The sequence below is a fragment of the Zingiber officinale genome, chromosome 9B (genome assembly GCF_018446385.1).
Source record: "Zingiber officinale cultivar Zhangliang chromosome 9B, Zo_v1.1, whole genome shotgun sequence".
In the NCBI taxonomy this organism is placed as follows: domain Eukaryota; kingdom Viridiplantae; phylum Streptophyta; class Magnoliopsida; order Zingiberales; family Zingiberaceae; genus Zingiber; species Zingiber officinale.
Window position 1 is genome coordinate 74,194,138 of NC_056003.1, and position 22,402 is coordinate 74,216,539.

Consider the following 22,402-nt stretch of genomic DNA (forward strand, 5'->3'; position numbering starts at 1 on the left):
CGATATGAACCACACCTATCTCTGGCACTATCGCTTAGGTCATATAAATGACAAGCGCTTATCCCAGCTCCATAAGGATGGTTTGCTGGACTCATTTGATTTTGAATCATATGAGATATGCGAGTCATGCCTACGAGGCAAGATGACCAAGACTACCTTTAGTGGGCACAGCGAGAGAGCAACTGATTTGTTAGGACACATACATAGTGATGTATGTGGCCCTTTCAATGTTGCTGCTAGAGGCGGTTATAGATACTGCATCACATTTACTGATGACTTCAGTAGATATGGTTATGTGTACTTGATGACACATAAGTCTGAATCCTTTTAAAAGTTCAAAGAATTCAAGAATGAAGTACAGAACCAGCTTGGCAAGAGTATTAAGATACTTCGATCAGATCGAGGTGGAGAATACCTTAGCCATGAGTTTCGTGACTACCTAGCTAAGTGTGGGATTCTATCCCAACTCACTCCTCCTGGAACACCACAGTGGAATGGTGTATCCGAAAGAAGGAATCGTACCCTATTAGATATGGTACGATCTATGATGAGTCACACAGATCTTCCGACATATCTATGGGGATATGCTCTAGACACGGCAGCTTTCATACTCAACCGAGTTCCATCAAAGGCCGTGATAAAGACACCATAAAGGATATGGACTGGGAGAGATGCCCAGGTGTCTTTCATGAGGATTTGGGGCTGTGAGGCTTACGTACGACGTCAAGTCTCAGACAAATTAGGACCCAAATCTGACAAGTGCAATTTCATCGGATATCCCAAGGAAACTAAGGGATATTACTTCTACATTCCCAGTCAGCACAAGGTAGTTGTGGCAAAGACTGGGGTCTTTCTAGAAAGGGACTTTGTTTCTAGAAAGACTAGTGGGAGCGCGTTCGATCTTGAAGAAGTTCAAGATGCGAACAATAGCACTAATGCCACGATGGAAATTGAACTAGAACCACAAAGTGTTGTGGATGATGTTGTTCCACAAGAAGTTGAGGAACAACAACCGGTTCATGTAGACATACCTCTTCGCAGGTCTGATAGGGTACTTCGTCAGCCTGAGAGATACTCATTTCTCTTGTCTGACCATGATGACATTGTGCTCATAGAGGATGAGCCTACCACCTATCAAGAAGCTGTGATGAGACCAGATTCCGAGAAATGGCTAGAAGCCATGAGATCCGAGATGGAATCCATATACACCAACCAAGTATGGACTTTGGTTGATCCACCTGAAGGGGTAAAACCCATTGGGTGCAAGTGGGTCTTTAAGAGAAAGACTAACATGGATGGACCTATCTATAAGGGTCACTTGGTAGCTAAAGGTTTCAAGCAGATTCATGGTATTGACTATGATGAAACCTTTTCTCCAGTAGCGATGTTTAAGTCCATTCGGATCATGCTTGCTATTGCAGCCTACCATGACTATGAGATATGGCAGATGGATGTCAAAACCGTGTTTCTGAATGGAAACCTACTCGAGGATGTGTACATGACACAACCTGAGGGTTTTGTAGATCCACAGCATACTAGTAGAGTATGCAAGCTGCATAGGTCCATTTATGGACTAAAGCAAGCTTCTCGGAGCTGGAATCTTCGATTCGATGATGCGATCAAACAGTTTGGTTTCATCAAGAACGAAGATGAGCCTCGTGTCTATAAGAAGGTTGTAGGGGACATAGTTGTCTTCCTCATATTGTATGTGGATGACATACTACTCATTGGTGAGTTGCTTCTCAATGAAGGACTTAGGTGAGGCATCCCGCATTCTAGGGATACAGATCTATAGAGATAGATCTAAGAGATTGCTTGGCCTAAGTCAGAGTACATACATTGACAAGGTACTCCTTCGGTTTGCCATGCAGAATTCCAAGAAGGGATTTCTGCCGATGTCACATGGCGTGAGTCTTTCGAAGACTCAAGGTCCCTCTTCTAGAGAGGAGAGAGACCGCATGGATCAGATCCCTTATGCCTCAGCCATAGGATCGATCATGTACGCCATGCTGTGTACTCGACCTGATGTCTCGTATGCTTTGAGCATGACGAGCAGATCCAGGTGAAAGTCACTGGATAGCGGTCAAGAATATTCTTAAGTACTTACGAAGGACTAGAGAATATTTCTTGATATATGGAGGCAATGATGAGCTAACTGTAAAGGGTTACAGTGATGCCAGCTTTCAGACCGATCAGGATGATTACCGATCGCAGTCAGGGTTCGTATTTTGCATTAATGGTGGTGCTGTCAGCTGGAAGAGTTCGAAGCAGGATACAGTAGCTGATTCTACAACAGAATTGCTTCATCGAGGCAGCAAAGGAGGCAGTTTGGATCCGCAAGTTCATCACTGAACTTGGGGTGGTTCCTAGCATCGCTGACCCAGTTGAGCTCTATTGTGACAACAATGGAGCTATAGCACAGGCGAAGGAACCTCGCTCACACCAGCAGACCAAGCACATACTACGGCGCTTCCATCTCATTCGAGAGATTATCGATAGAGGAGATGTGAAGATTTGCAGAGTACCTACAGAAGCTAACATCGCAGATCCCTTGACCAAGGCTTTGGCACAGAGGAAGCATGATGGTCACACTAGGTCTTTAGGCCTTAGAGCCTATACTGATTGACACTAGTGCTAGTGGGAGATTGTTAGTTAGAGCCCTAGAGCTAATCATTTGATGATTGTATGGACTCATGTATATCATTTTCTTTTATATTAATAAAGGCATTTGTTTGGTTATTATACTTATTTGTATTAGTGCCAAATAGACTAAGTATAATAGCGTCCTTGAGTAGAAGGTTCATACCTATATCAATCGATTAGTTGAATCGATCGTGAGATGATATAGGGAACACTACTCTAAATCATTCCTAGTCGAGTATTAACATTCAGGGACAATGTTAATACAATAAGACTAGCATGTAGGTCAGCTCGATGACATGATCTCACAAGTCATGGATATAGAGATATCAAGCAGACACATGGGTATGCATTAGAGAATGTATACTGAATGACCCGCCATGAGAAAGTATCATGGATCATTATATGAGTGTCATATACTTCTTCATGTGGCTATTAGTATGACTATTAGTCCTTTGACCTGAAGTCACCATGGATCCCTACATAAGGAGTTATGTACTTTGGTTTCGTCAAACGTCACCCGTAACAGGGTGGACTATAAAGGCGATTACTGGGTATGTAACAAATTATGCAGAGGGATGTGAGTGATGTAGATGTGATCTATCCCTCTCATATGACGGGAGCGACATCAATATTCTTGATAGAGTTAGACCACGAAGTGCATGGCCATGCCCAAATGAGTCAACATTAGATGTTGAGCTCATTTGATCGAGTGAGTCTACTTGGAGTTCAAGATTTAGATTGATTAGAGGATGACACGATCTATGCCTCACATTGATCAATCTAGATGTCTAGGATAGAAGGACACTTGTCACATATTGTGAGGAGTCACAAGGTGATGTCGGATCTCGACATTCTTGTAACTTGGGTAGTAATGATGTGTTGCTAGATACCGCTCATTACTTATGCTCCTAAATGGGTTTAGGGCATTGCCAACGTTACAAGAACCTATAGGGTCACACACTAAGGACAATTAGATGGAGATTTGGTTCATATGATGAACCAAGAGGATTAGATTTATTTGATGAATCATATTGGATTAAGAGTAATCCAAATTGGGCTAATTGAGTTGGACTCAAGTTGATTCATGTATTCAATGAGTCTAATTTAGATTATGACTCATTAAATCAACTTAATTTAATGAATTAGATTCATTATATTAAGTTGGCTTGAATCATATGGTTGGATTAGATCAACCATGAGAGAGATTTGATCAAGTTTGACTTGATTTGAGAGGAAGAGAAAAAGTCATGTTTGACTTGACTTTTTGCCACATCACTAGTGAGTTGGCAAGATGTGGACCAATAGGATTGCTCCACATCATCAATGTGTGCCACCTCATGGAGGTTACAAGCCTCCATAGCATTTAATGTGGCCGGCCCACATTAAATGAGGAGGTTACACTTGTTGCCATGTCATTTAGTGAGGTGGCAAGATGTGGACCAATAGTGTTGATCCACATCATCCTAGAGTGCCACCTCATGGGGGTTACAACTCTTTAATGGCTCCACATTAATTGTATTTAATGTGGAAATGGGAGTTAGACATGAGAAGGTGGCCGGCCACTTGAATGAGGAGAATAATTTTCATTTAATGTAAATTATTCCATCATTCATTCCTTCTTCTTCCTCCTAGAGTTCTTCTTGCTCTCTCCCTCTCCTCCTTCCTTGGCCGAACCACATAGGTGCTAGCACACCTTGGTTTTTGGTCACCTCCATCTAGTGTGTCCGTGTGGATACTTCTAGAGGACCGTACGCTTGACGGTCTTGAGATCCGGCACCATTTGGACGAGCGGGATTCGCGTGGGGCGCGTATCAAGGGTAATGACCTTAACTTTAGTGTAGATCTAAAGTTTTTACAAACTCGTACAAGAAAAAGGTTTTTCGAAAAATTTTGTTTACGAATCTTTGCACGAGATCCATGGCTTTGGGTGACTCGGGGTTTCCGCGACGCGAAAAAGCGGTTTTCGCGGCCCGACGAACCCAACACGCTTATGGAGTCCACCCTTGGTACAAGCCATACAAAGTAAAATAGCATGTCATAGTACTTATCATTTCATGAATAGTGCTCTTAGTCCCATTTAATAGGGAAGCAACTCTTAGGTCTTTACTTATCATATCATGAATAGTGCGCTTAGTCCCAAAAAGAGAAGTATCTCTTAGGCCTTTACTTGTCATATCATAAAGAGTGCTCTTAGTCCCAACAAAAAGGGAAGCATCTCTTAGGCCTTTACTTGTCATATCATAAAGCATGCATACTTGAGCATATAGCCCATCATAAAAGTCATCATCATACATGATTCATAAGCATAAATAAGTAAGCATGAAACATATCATAGGGAAACATAATCATGCATGGAAAACATTAACTAGCATCTCTTAATTCAAATCATAGCATGTGGACATATAGTGAATCATAATTGGGTCCCTAACCCTAATTCCATATAGTGGCCGAAAACATGCAAGGGATTTCCCTAGGTTACAAGCAACATAAAAGCATATAACCCTAAACCAACATCATAACACTTATCATAAGAACATCATAAGTATGTTTAGTTTAGGTTCTAAGCTTCCTTGGTCTTTTAATCCTATCATGGCCGAAACTTGCCAAGCATGGATCTAGGTTATAAGCAACATATAAGCATATAAACCCTAAACCAATTTCATATCATATACTATAAGGAACATCATGAGCATATTTAGTTTAGGTTCTAAGCTTCCTAGGTCTTTTAACTTGTTGTGGCCAAAACTTGTTAGGCATGTTTCTGTTGGTTGCTACTCGGAAAACCTATAGGTTCCACTGTACAAAAATTTTGTACAAAGGTCTGAACCTTTTCCTAGCTACCATGTGTTCTTTTAAATTAAATTTTGGATCGCCTGCGGAACTTAACACGTTTGATTCAAAACTTAATCTATTTGTTCTTTTAGGTTTTGACTTGGATCTCCTGCGGAACTTAACACGTTTGATCCAAGTCTCCTTAAGTTATTAATTCCATTAAATATTAATTTCCATAATTGGTTCCCAGTACTGACGTGGCGAGGCACATGGCCTTCTTGGATATGGGAGCAACCACCACCGACTAGACAAAACCTTTTATAGAAATCTAATATTTAATTTCCTAAAATAACTTTAGGTTAACCGAAGAGAACAATCAAATCACAAGGAAAAGAAAAAACAAAAGAACACAACATCGAAAAACATATTCGAAATTCTAGAACGTAAGCCTCTTGTATTTGGTAGTTTTTCCATAAATAACTAGCATGATGCGGAAAGAAAAATTACTAGTTAGACCTTGTAGAAAAACCTCTTGATCTTCTATCGTATTCCTCTTCTAACCTCGAACGTTGTGTGGGCAACGATCTTCCGAGATGAGAAATCACCAACCACCTTCTTCTCCTCCTAGCTAGGTTCGGCCACAAAGAAAGAAGCTTCACCAAGGAAGAAAATCAAAACACTAACCAAGCTCCAAGAGATGCTAGCTTCCTCTCCTTCTTCTTCTTCTTCTCCAAGTAGTATCCGGCCACCACAAGAGCTCCAAGCCTTTGAGAGAGGTTCGACCACCACAAGAGGAAGAGAGGGAGATGATGATGATGGCCGGCCACACCAAGGAACAAAAGAGGGAGAGAAAATAATAGAGGTTGTGTCTCATGAAGGCACCCTCACCCCTTCTTTTATATTCCTTGGCCTAGGCAAATTAGGAAATTTAATTACAATAAAATTTCCTTAATTTCCTTGACATGATTTAATTGAGAAAAATAAAATAAAATTTCCCCAATTAAATTCAAGTGGCCAGCCACATCATGAAGAACAAATTGGACAAGTTTCAATCAACAATTAAAACTTTCTAATTTGTTTCCGGAAATTTTAAAAAATAAAATTTCTCTTCAAAAATCTCTTCATGGTTGATAAAAGGAAATTTCTATAATTTTAATTTTATCAACATGTGAATAATTTTAAAGAGAAAATAAAATATCTCACCAATCTACAAATAAGGAAAGAGATCTAATCTCTTTCTTTAATCTTTTGTAGATCTTTTATAAGAGTGATATTTTAATTTAAATTCTCTTTAATAAATTATTTCTTCCACATAATAAAAATTAAAATTAAAATTACTTTTTAATTTAATTTAGCCGGCCCCCACTAGCTTGGGTTCAAGCTAGGGTCGGCCACCCAATTTTATACCTAGGCCGGCCCTAGCTTGGTTCCCAAGCTAGCTTGGCCGACCCCCTATTAGTGGGTATAGAAGGTGGGTATTGAACTCTATAAATAAGAGGCTATGATAGGGACCGAGAGGAGGAATTGGTTTTGGTCTCCCGATAAAATTAAGCATCCCGTGTTCGCCCCGAACACACAACTTAATTTTATCAATAATAATTCATTCCACTAGAGAACTATTATTGAACTACCGCACCAATCCCAAATTACATTTTTGGGCTCCTTCTTATTATGAGCGTGTTAGTCTCCCTGTGTTTAAGATATCGAATGTCCACTAATTAAATGAGTTACTGACAACTCATTTAATTAATATCTAAGTCCAAGAGTAGTACCACTCAACCTTATCGTCATGTCGGACTAAGTCCACCTGCAGGGTTTAACATGACAATCCTTATGAGCTCCTCTTGGGGACATTATCAACCTAGTATCTCTAGGACACAGTTTCCTTCTATAATCAACAACATACACTATAAGTGATATCATTTCCCAACTTATCGGTCTTATTGATTCATCTAACTAAATCTCACCCATTGATAAATTAAATAAATAAATATCAAATATATATGCTTGTTATTATATTAAGATTAAGAGCACACTCTTCCATAATAACTGAGGTTTTTGTTCCTTTATAAAGTCAGTATAAAAGAAACGACCTCAAATGGTCCTACTCAATACACACTAAGTGTACTAGTGTAATTATACAGTCAAGATAAACTGATACCTAATTACACTACGACCTTCTATTGATTTGTTCCTTTCCATTTTGGTCGTGAGCTACTGTTTATAATTTATAAGGTACTGATAACATTATCTTCTGCATGTGACACCACATACTATGTTATCTACAATATAAATTAATTGAACAACTACAAACAAATGTAGATAATTTGACCAAATGTGATTCTTTATTCAAAACAAATATTTACAAAAGCTTAGGCTTTTAGTATACACTCCAACAATCTCCCACTTATACTAATGACTAAGCTGCCATATCTTCTACCATACATCTGATTCCCACTCCTTCCACATGACGATCGAAAGCTTTCGCCGGAAGGGCCTTAGTGAAAGGATCTGCCAGGTTATCCGCTGATGCAATCTTGGCGATGACAACTTCTCCTCGCTTCACGATATCTCGTATCAGGTGGTACTTGCGCTCTATATGTTTACTTGCCTTATGAGCTCGTGGTTCCTTCGAGTTTGCAACTGCACCGCTATTATCACAATAAATTGTGATGATTTTGGGCAAACCAGGAATCACATCTAAGTCCATTAGAAAGTTCCTGAGTCATACTGCTTCTTTAGCTGCCTCAGAGGTTGCTACATACTCAGCTTCCATGGTTGAGTCCGAAACGCATTTATGCTTAACACTCCTCCATGAAATGGCTCCACCTCCTAAAGTAAACACATAGCCTGATGTAGACTTACTGTTATCCCTATCTGATTGGAAATCTGAATCCGTGTAACCCACAGGGAGAAGATCGTCTGCTTTGTAAACTAGCATATAATCTCTAGTCCTTCTCAGGTACTTTAATATATGCTTTACCGCAGTCCAATGTCCTTTTCCAGGGTTACTCTAATATCTGCTGACCATGCCCACGGCAAAATAGATATCAGGTCTCGTACATAGCATTGCATACATTAGGCTTCCTACAGCCGAAGCATAAGGAACTGCTTTCATGTCCTCTATCTCTTTCGATGTCTTTGGAGACATCTCTTTAGATAGAGCTACTCCATGTCTAAAAGGTAAGAAACCTTTCTTGGAATCCTGCATGCTAAAACGAGCAAGGATTGTATCTATATATGAAGCTTGGGACAGATACAACATTCTTTTCTTATGATCCCTTATAACTTTGATCCCAAGAATGTGTGCACAATCTCCTAAGTCCTTCATATCAAATTGTTTGGACAACCATACCCTTATGTCTGATAATACCTTGACATTGTTGCCAATTAACAAAATATCATCTACGTATAGTACAAGAAATACCACCACGTTTCCGTTACACTTCTTATATACACAAGACTCATCCAGACATTGAATAAATCCATATGACTGGATTACTTCATTAAACCGGATGTTCCAAGATCTTGAAGCTTGCTTTAGTCCATAAATGGACCGATTGAGCTTGCACACTAGATGCTCTTTGCATTTTTCAATGAACCCTTCTGGTTGCTTCATATGGATGTTCTCTTCAAGACTTCCATTAAGAAAAGCTGTCTTGACATCCATTTGCCAAATCTCATAATCCATATGAGCAGCAATGGATAAGAGTATCCGGATAGACTTAAGCATGGCTACCGGTGAAAAGGTCTCCTCATAATCGATTCCCTCTTTCTGAGTGTACCCTTTCGCAACAAGCCTAGCTTTGAAGGTTTATACCTTCCCGTCTGTCCCTCTTTTCCTTTTGTAGATCCACTTGCATCCAACGGCTTTTACACCATGAGGTGGTTCTACAAGCTCCCAGACCTTATTAGAGTACATAGACTCTATTTCAGATTTCATTGCCTTTTGCCAAGATGCTGCATATATATCTTGGAGTGCTTCGTCATATGTTCGTGGATCAGGTTCATGTTTACCCGGGATCAAGTCCAAAGACTCTCCCAAAAACATGAATCTCTCAGGTTGCCTTACAACCCTCCCACTACGACGAGGCATTGTCTGTGGTTGTGTATCATGTGTGACACGTGTTGTAGTCTCTTGTGGTACTTCATCTTGTACTATTGGTACTGAAGTAGACGTGTCCTCTCTAAGTTCTTCTAAAACAACTTTGCTACTGGGCTTGTGATCCATTATATAGTATTCTTCTAAAAACTGGGCATTGGTGCTAACAATGACCTTCTGATCTTTAGGACTATAAAATAAACCACCTTTTGTTCCTTTGGGATATCCTACAAACACGCGAACTTCTGTACGAGATTCTAACTTATCAGCATCTGGTTTCAGCACATGTCCTGGACTACCCCAAATCCAAATATGTCTTAGACTGGGTTTTCGCCCATTCCAAAATTCTATGGAAGTAGAAGAAACTGATTTAGAAGGTACTAAGTTCAGAACGTATACTGCTGTTTCCAGAGCATATCCCCAAAACGAATTTGGTAATTCTGAATAACTCATCATCGATCTAACCATCTCCATAAGAGTCCTATTCCTTCGTTCTGCTACACCATTCTGTTGGGGTGTTCCAGGTGCAGACAATTGGGATTGAATCCCAGCCTCTGATAAGTAATTCCTAAACTCTCCTAAGAGATATTCGCCACCACGATCAGATCGTAGTGTCTTGATACTTTTACCTAATCGTTTCTCCACATCAGCCTTGTATTCTTTGAACTTATCAAAGCACTCGGACTTGCGGCGCATTAGGTAAATGTATCCGTATCTTGAATAATCGTCTATGAAAGAGACAAAATATTCAAAACCTCCTCTTGCTTGGACAGACATAGGACCACACAAATCAGAGTGAACCAATTCTAACACTTCTTTGGCTCTATACCCCTTGGCCTTAAACGACCTCTTGGTCATTTTTCCTTCTAAGCAGGATTCACAAGTTGGAAAATTTTCCAACTCTAATGAACTCAAAAGTCCATCGGCTATAAGCCTCTGAATCCTACTTAAGTTAATATGACCAAGCCTTAGATGCCAAAGATATGCTTGGTTCATTTCCGAAGGTTCTTTTCTCTTATTAGAATTAGAAGATGAGTTATAAATTTTCATGTTATGCTTTGTGGAAGAAATTGGATTTAAAGTATACAAATTGCCAACTAATGCACCAGAACAGATAATCACTTTATTTCTTTTAATAACTACATCGTTACTAAAGGAAATTGAATATCCATCTAAAAACAGTTTAGAAACTGAAATTAAATTCTTTCTAAAACTGGGTACATAAAGATAATTTCTTAAAATCAAATTTCTATTTCTACTAAAAGATAAGTAGACGTCTCCCACTGCAACAGCTGCCACTTTAGTAACATTGCCCATGTAGACGGTAATCTCTCCTTCAGATAGTTGTCGGGTTTCCTGGAACCCCTGCAGGGAATTGCAGACATGATCAGTGGCTCCCGTATCTAAACACCAGGTGCTGGTAGATAACACCGCTAAACATGTTTCAACAACTAGAGCATGAGATATACCTTTGTTTTGGTTCCTACGAGGACAGTCCGCCTTCCAATGTCCTGCCTGCTTGCAGATGAAGCACTTGCCCTTGGGCTTCTTCACTCCAGTTTTAAATCCCGTACTTTGAGATTTATTCACTTTCTTTGCTGAGCCGGCTTGTTTCTTCTTCTTCTTTCCTTTCGGTTTAGAAGTAGAACCATTTTCAGCATAGTGAATTTGAGAATTGTGACGAAATAATCCTTCTCCTGCTTGAAGTTCTGTCAGTAGTTCCCCTAATGAATAAATCATTTTATTCATATTATAGTTCAGGCGGAACTGCTCAAAACTTCTAGGTAGCGTTTGGAGGATCATATCGATCTAGGTTTCCCCATCAATTTCTCCTCCAAGGATCTGTATCTTGTTCAGATAAGCCATCATCTTTAGGATATGATCCCTTACAGGAGTACCCTCTTGCATGGTGGCTGTCATTATCTTTCTCATGGCTTCTTGTCTAGAAGTCCTATCCTGATGACCAAAGAGTTCCTTGAGATTGTTCATAATATCATAAGCTGTTGGTAAATCTTGATGCTGATGTTGCAATACATTTGACATTGAAGCCAAAATGTAACACCGCGCCATCTCATCTGCCTTTATCCATCTCTTATGATATTCAATCTCCTCTTGGGTAGATTCACCAATGGGTGCATCAGGACAAGGTTCAGTCAGTACAAATTTATAACTTTCAGCAGTCAGAACAATGTCCAGGTTCCTTTTCCAATCTATGTAATTAGGTCCAGTAAGTCTATTTTGTTGAAGTATGATGGACAGTGGGTTGAATGTCATCCTAAGAATCACAAATAACTTTTGGTCAGAACTCTAAATTTAGAATAATATTGATTCCTCAAACAATACTATTTTAAATTAACCAACACCTCATAACACTGTGAATTTTGTATGCCACATTAGTGTGGACGTATACAAATTCAACATTTTTAAAAGGAGGGTTTTAACCCATTAATTTTATTATCTTGTCAACCTAACTTTTGACAAATAAAATTAATAGTTGGTATTATTTGGTCACACAAATAATAGCAGTGACTCCGATGGGGAGGATACTATTAGATGTGTCTAAGTGTATACCATTACTTGACACTAAGTCCATTAATAAGATTATGTCCCTTCCGTTGGGGAAGATCACACGCTCTTCATTAACTTCCTATAGTCATCCAAAAATGGAAGTCTGTTCTAGTGATCCGCAAACAAGCTCATCCGTTATGGAGGAAGGCACGTGCAAGCTTGTTTGCATCACTTACAAACCAGTAATGGAGACCATGAGATTTACTTAAAAATCCCTCTCCCACTTAGTTATTTATAAATGAGGAATTTTAATTATGCTAGCCTACTAAACTTGTAAACTAACATGCACACATAGCACAATATAAAAGCAATAAATAGAAAATCTAATTTTCAACTATTATGGCTTTTATCTCTAGTTGTCCTCAGTGTGTTGTCATCCCAAGCTGCTGCCATATTTGGCCACCGCTACCGGGTCTAGCTGTCGCATCCATCTTGCTCCTTGTTCCGCTGCGCCTCTGGTCCTTAGAAGGTTCCACGCTTTGCAAGATTCGATCCGCGACATAGAATTTTACATTTTTTTGATCCTATATTCCATAAAAGGAATGTACATGTATCTAGATCAAAAATAAAATCCTAATAAAACTAAATATAGCTCCTGCTGTATTTTAATACAATCATGCACACACATATAAATGCCCTTGACATGTCCAAGGGTCCAATCACACACATAATAACTAAAAGTCATAATAGTTCGATCCTGCATCCACAAAGTTAGCACATCCTACTATTAACCTGCCTAAATTATGTATGACATGTGCATAATTAACCTAATACCAAATACACAGAGGCAAAACCCTAGCTCTGATACCAATTGTTGGTTGCTACTCGGAAAACCTATAGGTTCCACTGTACAAAAATTTTGTACAAAGGTCTGAACCTTTTCCTAGCTACCATGTGTTCTTTTAAATTAAATTTTGGATCGCCTGCGGAACATAACACGTTTGATCCAAAACTTAATCTATTTATTCTTTTAGGTTTTGACTTGGATCTCCTGCGGAACTTAACACGTTTGATCCAAGTCTCCTTAAGTTATTAATTCCATTAAATATTAATTTCCATAATTGGTTCCCAGTACTGACGTGGCGAGGCACATGGCCTTCTTGGATATGGGAGCAACCACCACCGACTAGACAAAACCTTTTATAGAAATCTAATATTTAATTTCCTAAAATAACTTTAGGTTAACCAAAGAGAACAATCAAATCACAAGAAAAAGAAAAAACAAAAGAACACAACATCGAAAAACATATTCGAAATTCTAGAACGTAAGCCTCTTGTATTTGGTATTATTTCCATAAATAACTAGCATGATGCGGAAAGAAAAATTACTAGTTATACCTTGTAGAAAAATCTCTTGATCTTCTATCGTATTCCTCTTCTAACCTCGGACGTTGTGTGGGCAACGATATTCCGAGATGAGAAATCACCAACCATCTTCTTTTCCTCCTAGCTAGGTTCGGCCACAAAGAAAGAAGCTTCACCAAGGAAGAAAATCAAAACACTAACCAAGCTCCAAGAGATGCTGGCTTCCTCTCCTTCTTCTTCTTCTTCTCCAAGTAGTATCCGGCCACCACAAGAGCTCCAAGCCTTTGAGAGAGGTTCGGCCACCACAAGAGGAAGAGAGGGAGATGATGATGATGGCCGGCCAAACCAAGGAACAAAAGAGGGAGAGAAAATAATAGAGGTTGTGTCTCATGAAGGCACCCTCACCCCTTCTTTTATATTCCTTGGCCTAGGCAAATTAGGAAATTTAATTACAATAAAATTTCCTTAATTTCCTTGACATGATTTAATTGAGAAAAATAAAATAAAATTTCCCCAATTAAATTCAAGTGGCCGGCCACATCATGAAGAACAAATTGGACAAGTTTCAATCAACAATTAAAACTTCCTAATTTGTTTCCGGAAATTTTAAAAAATAAAATTTCTCTTCAAAAATCTCTTCATGGTTGATAAAAGGAAATTTCTATAATTTTAATTTTATCAACATGTGAATAATTTTAAAGAGAAAATAAAATATCTCACCAATCTACAAATAAGGAAAGAGATCTAATCTCTTTCTTTAATCTTTTGTAGATCTTTTATAAGAGAGATATTTTAATTTAAATTCTCTTTAATAAATTATTTCTTCCACATAATAAAAATTAAAATTAAAATTCATTTTTAATTTAATTTAGCCGGCCCCCACTAGCTTGAGTTCAAGCTAGGGCCGGCCACCCAAATTTATACCTAGGCCGGCCCTAGCTTGGTTCCCAAGCTAGCTTGGCCGGCCCCCTATTAGTGGATATAGAAGGTGGATATAGGTGGGTATAGAACTCCATAAATAAGAGGCTACGATAGGGACCGAGAGGAGGAATTGGTTTTGGTCTCCCGATAAAATTAAGCATCTCGTGTTCGCCCCGAACACACAACTTAATTTTATCAATAATAATTCATTCCACTAGAGAACTATTATTGAACTACCGCACCAATCCCAAATTACATTTTTGGGCTCCTTCTTATTATGAGCGTGTTAGTCTCCCTGTGTTTAATATATCGAATGTCCACTAATTAAGTGAGTTACTGACAACTCATTTAATTAATATCTAAGTCCAAGAGTAGTACCACTCAACCTTATCGTCATGTTGGACTAAGTCCACCTGCAGGGTTTAACATGACAATCCTTATGAGCTCCTCTTGGGGACATTATCAACCTAGTATCTCTAGGACACAGTTTCCTTCTATAATCAACAACACACACTATAAGTGATATCATTTCCCAACTTATCGGGCTTATTGATTCATCGAACTAAATCTTACCCATTGATAAATTAAAGAAATAAATATCAAATATATATGCTTGTTATTATATTAAGATTAAGAGCACACACTTCCATAATAACTGAGGTTTTTATTCCTTTATAAAGTCAGTATAAAAGAAACGACCTCAAATGGTCCTACTCAATACACTCTAAGTGTACTAGTGTAATTATACAGTCAAGATAAACTGATACCTAATTACACTACGACCTTCTAATGATTTGTTCCTTTTCATTTTAGTCGTGAGCTACTGTTTATAATTTATAAGGTACTGATAACATTATCTTCTGCATGTGACACCACATGCTATGTTATCTACAATATAAATTAATTGAACAACTACAAACAAATGTAGATAATTTGACCAAATGTGATTCTTTATTCAAAACAAATATTTACAAAAGCTTAGGCTTTCAGTATACACTCCAACAGTTTCTAGGTTACAAGCAACATAAAAGCATGTAAATCCTAAACCAATTTCATATCATATACCATAAGGAACATCATGAGCATATTTAGTTTAGGTTCCAAGCTTCCTAGGTCTTTTAACTTGTTGTGGCCGAAACTTGTTAGGCATGTTTCTAGGTTACAAGCAACATAAAAGCATGTAAAACCCTAAACCAATTTCATATCATATACCATAAGGAACATCATAAGCATATTTAGTTTAGGTTCCAAGCTTCCTAGGTCTTTTAACTTGTTGTGGCCGAAACTTGTTAGGCATGTTTCTAGGTTTCAAGCAACATAAAAGCATGTAAACCCTAAACCAATTTCATATCATATACCATAAGGAACATCATGAGCATATTTAGTTTAGGTTCTAAGCTTCCTAGGTCCTTTAATTGATTGTGGCCAAAACTTTAAGGAGCATGAAACTAAGTCTAAGCAACCAACAAGCATAAGGACACCAAGCTAACATCTTATCATATCATAAGGAAAATCATAAGCATGTTAGATTTGGTTTCAAGCTTTCTTAGGCCCTTAAATTCCATCATGGTCGAACCCTAAGTGAAGGGCATCTAGGTTTTTAAGCAACATGTAAGTATAAGAACTTCATATCATATTATAAAGAAAAACCATGAGCATATTATCTAGGTTTTAACAACATATGAGCATAAGAACTTCATATCATATCATAAAGAAAACCATGAGCATATTATCTAGGTCTTAACAACCTATAAGCATAAGAACTTCATATCATATCATAAAGAAAACCATGAGAATATTATCTAGGTTTTAACAACATATAAGCATAAGAACTTCATATCATATCATAAAGAAAACCATGAGCATATTAGATTTGGTTTTATGCTTTCCCAAGCCTTTAGTCTCACCATGGCCGAAACCCTAAGTGGAGGTGTCTAGGTTTTTTAATAACATATCAGCATAAGAACTTCATATCATATCATAAAGAAAACCATGAGCACATTAGATTTGGTTTTAAGCTTTCCTAAGCCTTTAATCTTGCCATGGCCGAAAGTTTCAAGAAGTACCTTAGGTTTTTATTTTACACAATCTAAACTCATGGAAGACATATGAACAACTTGTACCACAGGTGAGGGGATACTCACAACTTGTTGCTTAGTTAAGAGAAAGTACTCTTGTGAAGAGGAAGAAGAAGGAGGAAGAAGTAGCCAACATTTCTTTCCCTTCTCTTCTCTTATTCCTATTTATCCTTAATGAGGAAGAAAGAAAAGGAGAATGTCTCAATTCATCACCTTGACTCCTCTATTCCTTCACCCTCTTCATTCCCACGAAAATGGTAAGAGGAAGAAAAAAACAATTTGTCCTTTTGCTTGCTTCTTCTCTTAACCAAGAGGAAGAGGAGGAAAGCTACTTGATTTTCTCTTGCTCCCTTACTTAATCATACTCTTGCTTTTAACTACAATTCCCATTCTTTGCTATTCATATATCATTCATGTCTCTAGTGGTTATCATACACCAATTTAGCCTTATCTATTGTGAGAGGTTCAAGGTTCAAACCTTAACTCCTCTCTCTTTTTATTTCTTTTTGGTTCTATTTCCATTTCTCTTTTATTCTAAAATAGAATACCCATATGTATAGCTTAAATAATTCGTGGGTGTTACACTTTGACCATCTCGAGCCATCTGCGCTGTCGCATATTCAGATCCTTCTGGGTGAAGAAGTACTTCAGACTCTGATGATCTGTATATACTCTGCACTGCGCTCCATACAAGTAGTGTCTCCAAATTTTGAGGGCGAAGACGACTGCTCCAAGCTCAAGGTCATGAGTAGGGTAGTTCCTCTCATAGTCCTTGAGTTTTCTGGAGGCAAAGGCGATCACTTTGCCATTTTGCATCAGTACTACTCCTAGTCCCAATTTAGAGGCATCACTGTAAATATCAAAGCTGTCTGTGTTTTGTGGCAGAGTCAGAATGGGAGCACTGGTCAATCTTCTTTTTATCTTGATGAAGTTATTCTCACAGTCCTCTGTCCAATAAAATTTTCTGCTCTTCCTGATGAGAGCTGTCAGTGGGGAGGCTATCCTGGAGAAATCCTCTACAAATTTTCTGTAATAGCCTGATAGTCCCAGAAAGCTTCTGATTTCACTAGCGTTCTTAGGTCTTTTCCAGTTATTCACAGCCTCTATCTTACTGGGGTCTACCATGATACCATCCTTGGAGATGATGTGACCCAGAAAGGATACCTGATCGAGCTAAAATTCACATTTCGTGAACTTGGCGTACAGCTAGTTCTGCTGAAGGGTCTGCAGTACTATCTTCAGATGCTCTGCGTGTTCTTCCTGAGTTCCGGAATAGATAAGAATGTCGTTGATGAACATGATAATAAACTTATCTAAGTATTCTCTAAATACTCTATTCATGAGGTCCATGAAAGTAGCTGGAGCATTCGTCACGCCAAAGGGCATGACTACGAACTCATAATGTCCGTATCTGGTCCTGAAAGCTGTCTTAGGTATATCACCTTCTTTAACTCTCACCTGGTGATATCCTGATCTGAGGTCTATTATAGAGAACACTGCTGCTCCTTTTAGCTGATCAAACAGGTCATCTATCCTGGGAAGAGGATACCTGTTCTTAATCGTGATTTGGTTTAGTGCCCGGTAGTCTATACACAGGCGCATGCTCCCGTCCTTCTTCTTCACGAACAATACAGGCGCTCCCCATGGTGAGTGACTAGAGCGTATGAAGCCCTTGTCGAGCAGCTCCTGTAGTTTCTCCTGAAGTTCCTTCAGTTCTGCTGGAGTCATGCGGTAGGGTGCTTTGGAGATGGGATTTGTACCGGGGATGAGTTCTATCTCAAATTCAATCTCTCTGTCTAGTGCTAGGCTCGGTAACTCCTTAGGGAAGACTGCTGGGTAGTCACATACAACTCGGACCTCTTCTAGCTTTTGGTCCTTGTCTTGACTGGTACTGATTACATGTGCTAGGAACCCTGTACATCCTCAATCCAGTAACTTCTGTGCTTTCAAAGCTGAAAGAAACTTCTTAGCCTTTCTCTTTGGTTCTCCGATGTACCCAAACTGCACTCCTACTTCAGGTTGGAATACAACTTTCTGTTTATGGCACTCTATGGAGGCACCGTACTTGATCAGGAAGTCCATTCCCAAGATGACATCATAGTCAGCCATATCGAGCACTATAAGATCACCAAAGAGTTCTCTGTCCGCTATAATGACTGGCACTGCTAGGAACCAGTGCGTAGATGCCATGATTTCTCCTGAAGGTAGTGTCATCAAAAACTGACCACTGAGTATATCTGGAGGTATTGTTAACTTTTCGTCAAATGCCCTGGATATATAAAAATGGGTTGCCCCAGTATCGAATAAGACAATTGCACTTTGCTGTAAAATACGGATCTGACCTGTAACAACAGCCGAGGCATTCGCTACGTCCTCTCTGGTTAGTGAGTAGATTCTTGCGTTCGTTGTGGCTAAGGGGGCTTCTAGTTTGCCCTGGCTGATGCATTGACCATCTAAAGCATCCTACATTTGGTGCGACTGTGTTGGCTTGCCTCCGTACTGAATCGGCTGTAGTGGGGGAAAGCTAGTCTTTTTTGAGCATTATTTAGCCATATGCCCTTCCTGGCCACATTCGAAGCATCCTCATGTGCCCTTGCGACAAACTCCTGGGTGGAATTTTCCACAAGTAGAACACTTGGGATAGTTAGGCTGTTTACTAGCTGGTCCTCCTTTTGGGTAACTCCCTGGTTTACGTTTGTTACTTGAGTTCCCTTTCCAGTTAGAGTTGTGGCCCAAGTGTTTCTTAGTACCTGAGCCTCCTTGGCCTTTGGACTCTAAGACGGCTTGCTTCTACTGCTTGATGCTGTTCTGGTAATGCTCGGTGATCAGAACACTACTTACCATTTCTTCTGTGGTTTGTGGCCTATGGACGTCGTTGGCCACATTCAGTGCTATTTCTGGCCTTAACATTTTGAGCATCAGTCGGACTCGTTCTCTTTCGGTGCTGACTAGTTCGGGGCACATATGAGCCAGCCTGTTGAATTTCTTCACTGCCTCCTCAACTGAAAGGTTGCCCTGACGAAATTCAGTGAACTCGTCGTAGTGGCAGTTTGTGACTCACATGTGAAAGAACTCCTCAAAGAATTCCCTTTCGAAGTCGGCCCATGTCATCTAGTTCACTGGGCGCTTCGCTTTAATCTTCTCCCACCACATACGTGCGTCTCCTGCCAGGCAGAAAGAGGCGCATTTCACCTTTTCATGTTCTGGCCAGTCCAAAAGCTCCACCGTACTCTCCAGTGTTTTGAACCAGGCTTGGGCATCCCATGGTTCACTGGTACCTGAGAAGTTCCCTGGCTTGATTTTCTGCCACTGGATCAGATAGGCTTCTCTCCTTGCCCCCGCTACTGGGGCTACTAGTGCTATAGGTTGAGCTGGTGGAACCTCTGTAACTACTGGGGTTGCTATGTTAGGTTCCGGGGTGGCAGTGAGAGTATTCTGCTGATTAGCTCTTAGAGTGGCTATCTCCTGTTGCTGTTCAGCTAACTGCTTCTGTAACTGGGCCACTACCTCTGTATGGTCTGGGGGAGGCACTGAGCTGTCTGCCTCATGCTGGGGCTCAGTAGCTGGTGCCCTTCTAGCTGGGCGTCCTCGTACCATTTCCTAGAGAAGTAGAGGACATAAAATCATGTTTACATAACTACTACTATCATGTTAGATGCTATTATATATAAACATGCGTTAGTTATCTATAAACATGGAAGCAAGAAACATAAATAAGGTGAGAGGTATTCTTACTTGGAAGCTGCAGGTTCAATGCTGATGTGTGTGTGGAGGAAGTATAGAACTTGCTCTGATACCACTCTGTAACGACCCGCCTTCTACTGATTAAACTGTAAGGCCAGGGGCTACGGTTGCTAAACTATTATGTGTCTATCACTGAAGTATAATGTGCGGAAAGCTGAACTAATTAAAATCTCTGCTAATTGCTATAAAATCTAGAATTCATGTTCAAAAATACCATTTCATTGTTGTACATATGATAAAGGAGGGAATCTAAACTTTCTGTTTGATCAAGGAGCTGAAATCAGACATTTCCAGCTGAAATCAGACTTCCCAATCGATTGAAGCTGAGACTCGATCGATTAAAAGAGCTTTAATCGATCCACTGATCTATCCAACGTGCTCACTTGAATGAGATACAAATCATTAGAGCTTAAATCTATGGGAAAACCCAGGTCGATATCATTCTCCCAATGCTACCTAAGAGTTTTGAGCAGTTCCGCCTGAACTATAACATGAACAAAAGGACTTATTCATTGGCGGAACTTCTGACAGAACTCCAAGCAGCAGAAGGGCTATTTTGTCAAAGTTCTCAAATTAACATTGCTGAAAACGTTTCTACTTCTAAGTCGAAAGGTAGGAAGAAGAAAAAGAAACAAGTTGGTTCAGCAAAGAAAGTAATTCGACCTCAAGGGGCTGGACCGCAAGAAGGTGTGAAGAAGTCGAAGGGAAAGTGCTTCACATGCAAGTAGTCTGGACATTGGAAGGTGGACTACCCTCGCAGAAAGGAAACAATAAAGGTATATCTCATTCATTAGTTATTGAAACATGTTTAGCGGAGTTATCTACCAGTACCTGGTGTGTAGATACGGGAGCCACTGATCATGTCTGCAATTCATTGCAGGGGTTCCAGGAAACTCGACGACTACATGAAGGGGAGATCACCATCTACATGGGCAATGTTATGAATGTGACGGTTGTTGTAGTGGGAGATGTTTATTTATCTTTTGAAAGGAATAAAACATTGATTTTAAAAAATTATCTTTACGTACCATGTTTTAGAAAGAACTTGATTTCAGTTTCTAAATTATTTATGGATGGATATTCTATTTCTTTTGATGACAAAGTAGTTGTCAAGAAAAATAGAGAGGTTATCTCTTCTGGTACGTTGGTTGACAATTTGTACAGTCTTAATTCAATAACTCCCACGATACAATAAATAGAAATTAATAACACATCTTCTAATTCTAATAAGATAAAGTAACCTTCGAAAATGAACTAAACATATCTTTGGCATCTAAAGCTAGGTCATATTAACTTGAGTTGGATTCAAAGGTTAATAGCCGATAGACCTTTGGGTTCATTGGTGGTGGAAAACTTTCCAACCTGTGAATCTTGCTTGGAAGGAAAAATGACCAAGAGACCTTTTAAGGCATAGAGGTATAGAGCCAAAGAAGTGTTGGAATTGGTTCATTCTGATTTGTGTGGACCTATGACTATCCAAGCGAGAGGTGGTTTCAAATATTTTGTCTCTTTTATAGATGACTATTCAAGATATGGGTACATTTACTTGATGCGCCACAAGTCTGAATGCTTTCAAAGAGTACAAGGCTGATGTGGAGAAACGTCATGGTAAAAGTATTAAGACACTACGATCAGATCATGACGGAGAGTACCTCTTAGGAGAATTTAGTAATTACTTATCAGAGGTCAGGATTCAACCCCAATTATCTGCACCTGGTACACCACAATAGAATAGTGTGGTGGAATGAAGGAATAGGACTCTTTTGGAAATGGTTAGATCAATGATGAGTTATTCAGAATTATCAAATTTTTTTTGGGGATATGCTCTGGAAACGATGGCGTACATTCTTAACTTGGTACCTTCTAAGTCAGTACCCTCTACTTCCACAGAATTATGGAATGAGCGTAAGCCTAGTCTAAGACACATTCGGATTTGGGATAGTCCAGCACATGTGCTGAAGGGAGATGCTGATAAATTAGAATCACGTACAGAAGTTTGCTTGTTTGTGGGTTATCCAAAAGGAATGAAAGGTGGTTTATTTTATAGTCCTAAAGATCAGAAGGTCATTGTTAGCACCAATGCCCAATTTTTAGAAGAGGATTATGTAATGAACCACAAGCCCATGAGTAAAATTATTCTTGAGGAAATAAGAGAGGACACATCTAATTTAGTACTAACAGTACAAGATGAGATACCATAAGAAACTGCAACACGTGTCACAAATAATGCACAATTACAGGTAGTGCCTCATCGTAGTGGGAGGGTTGT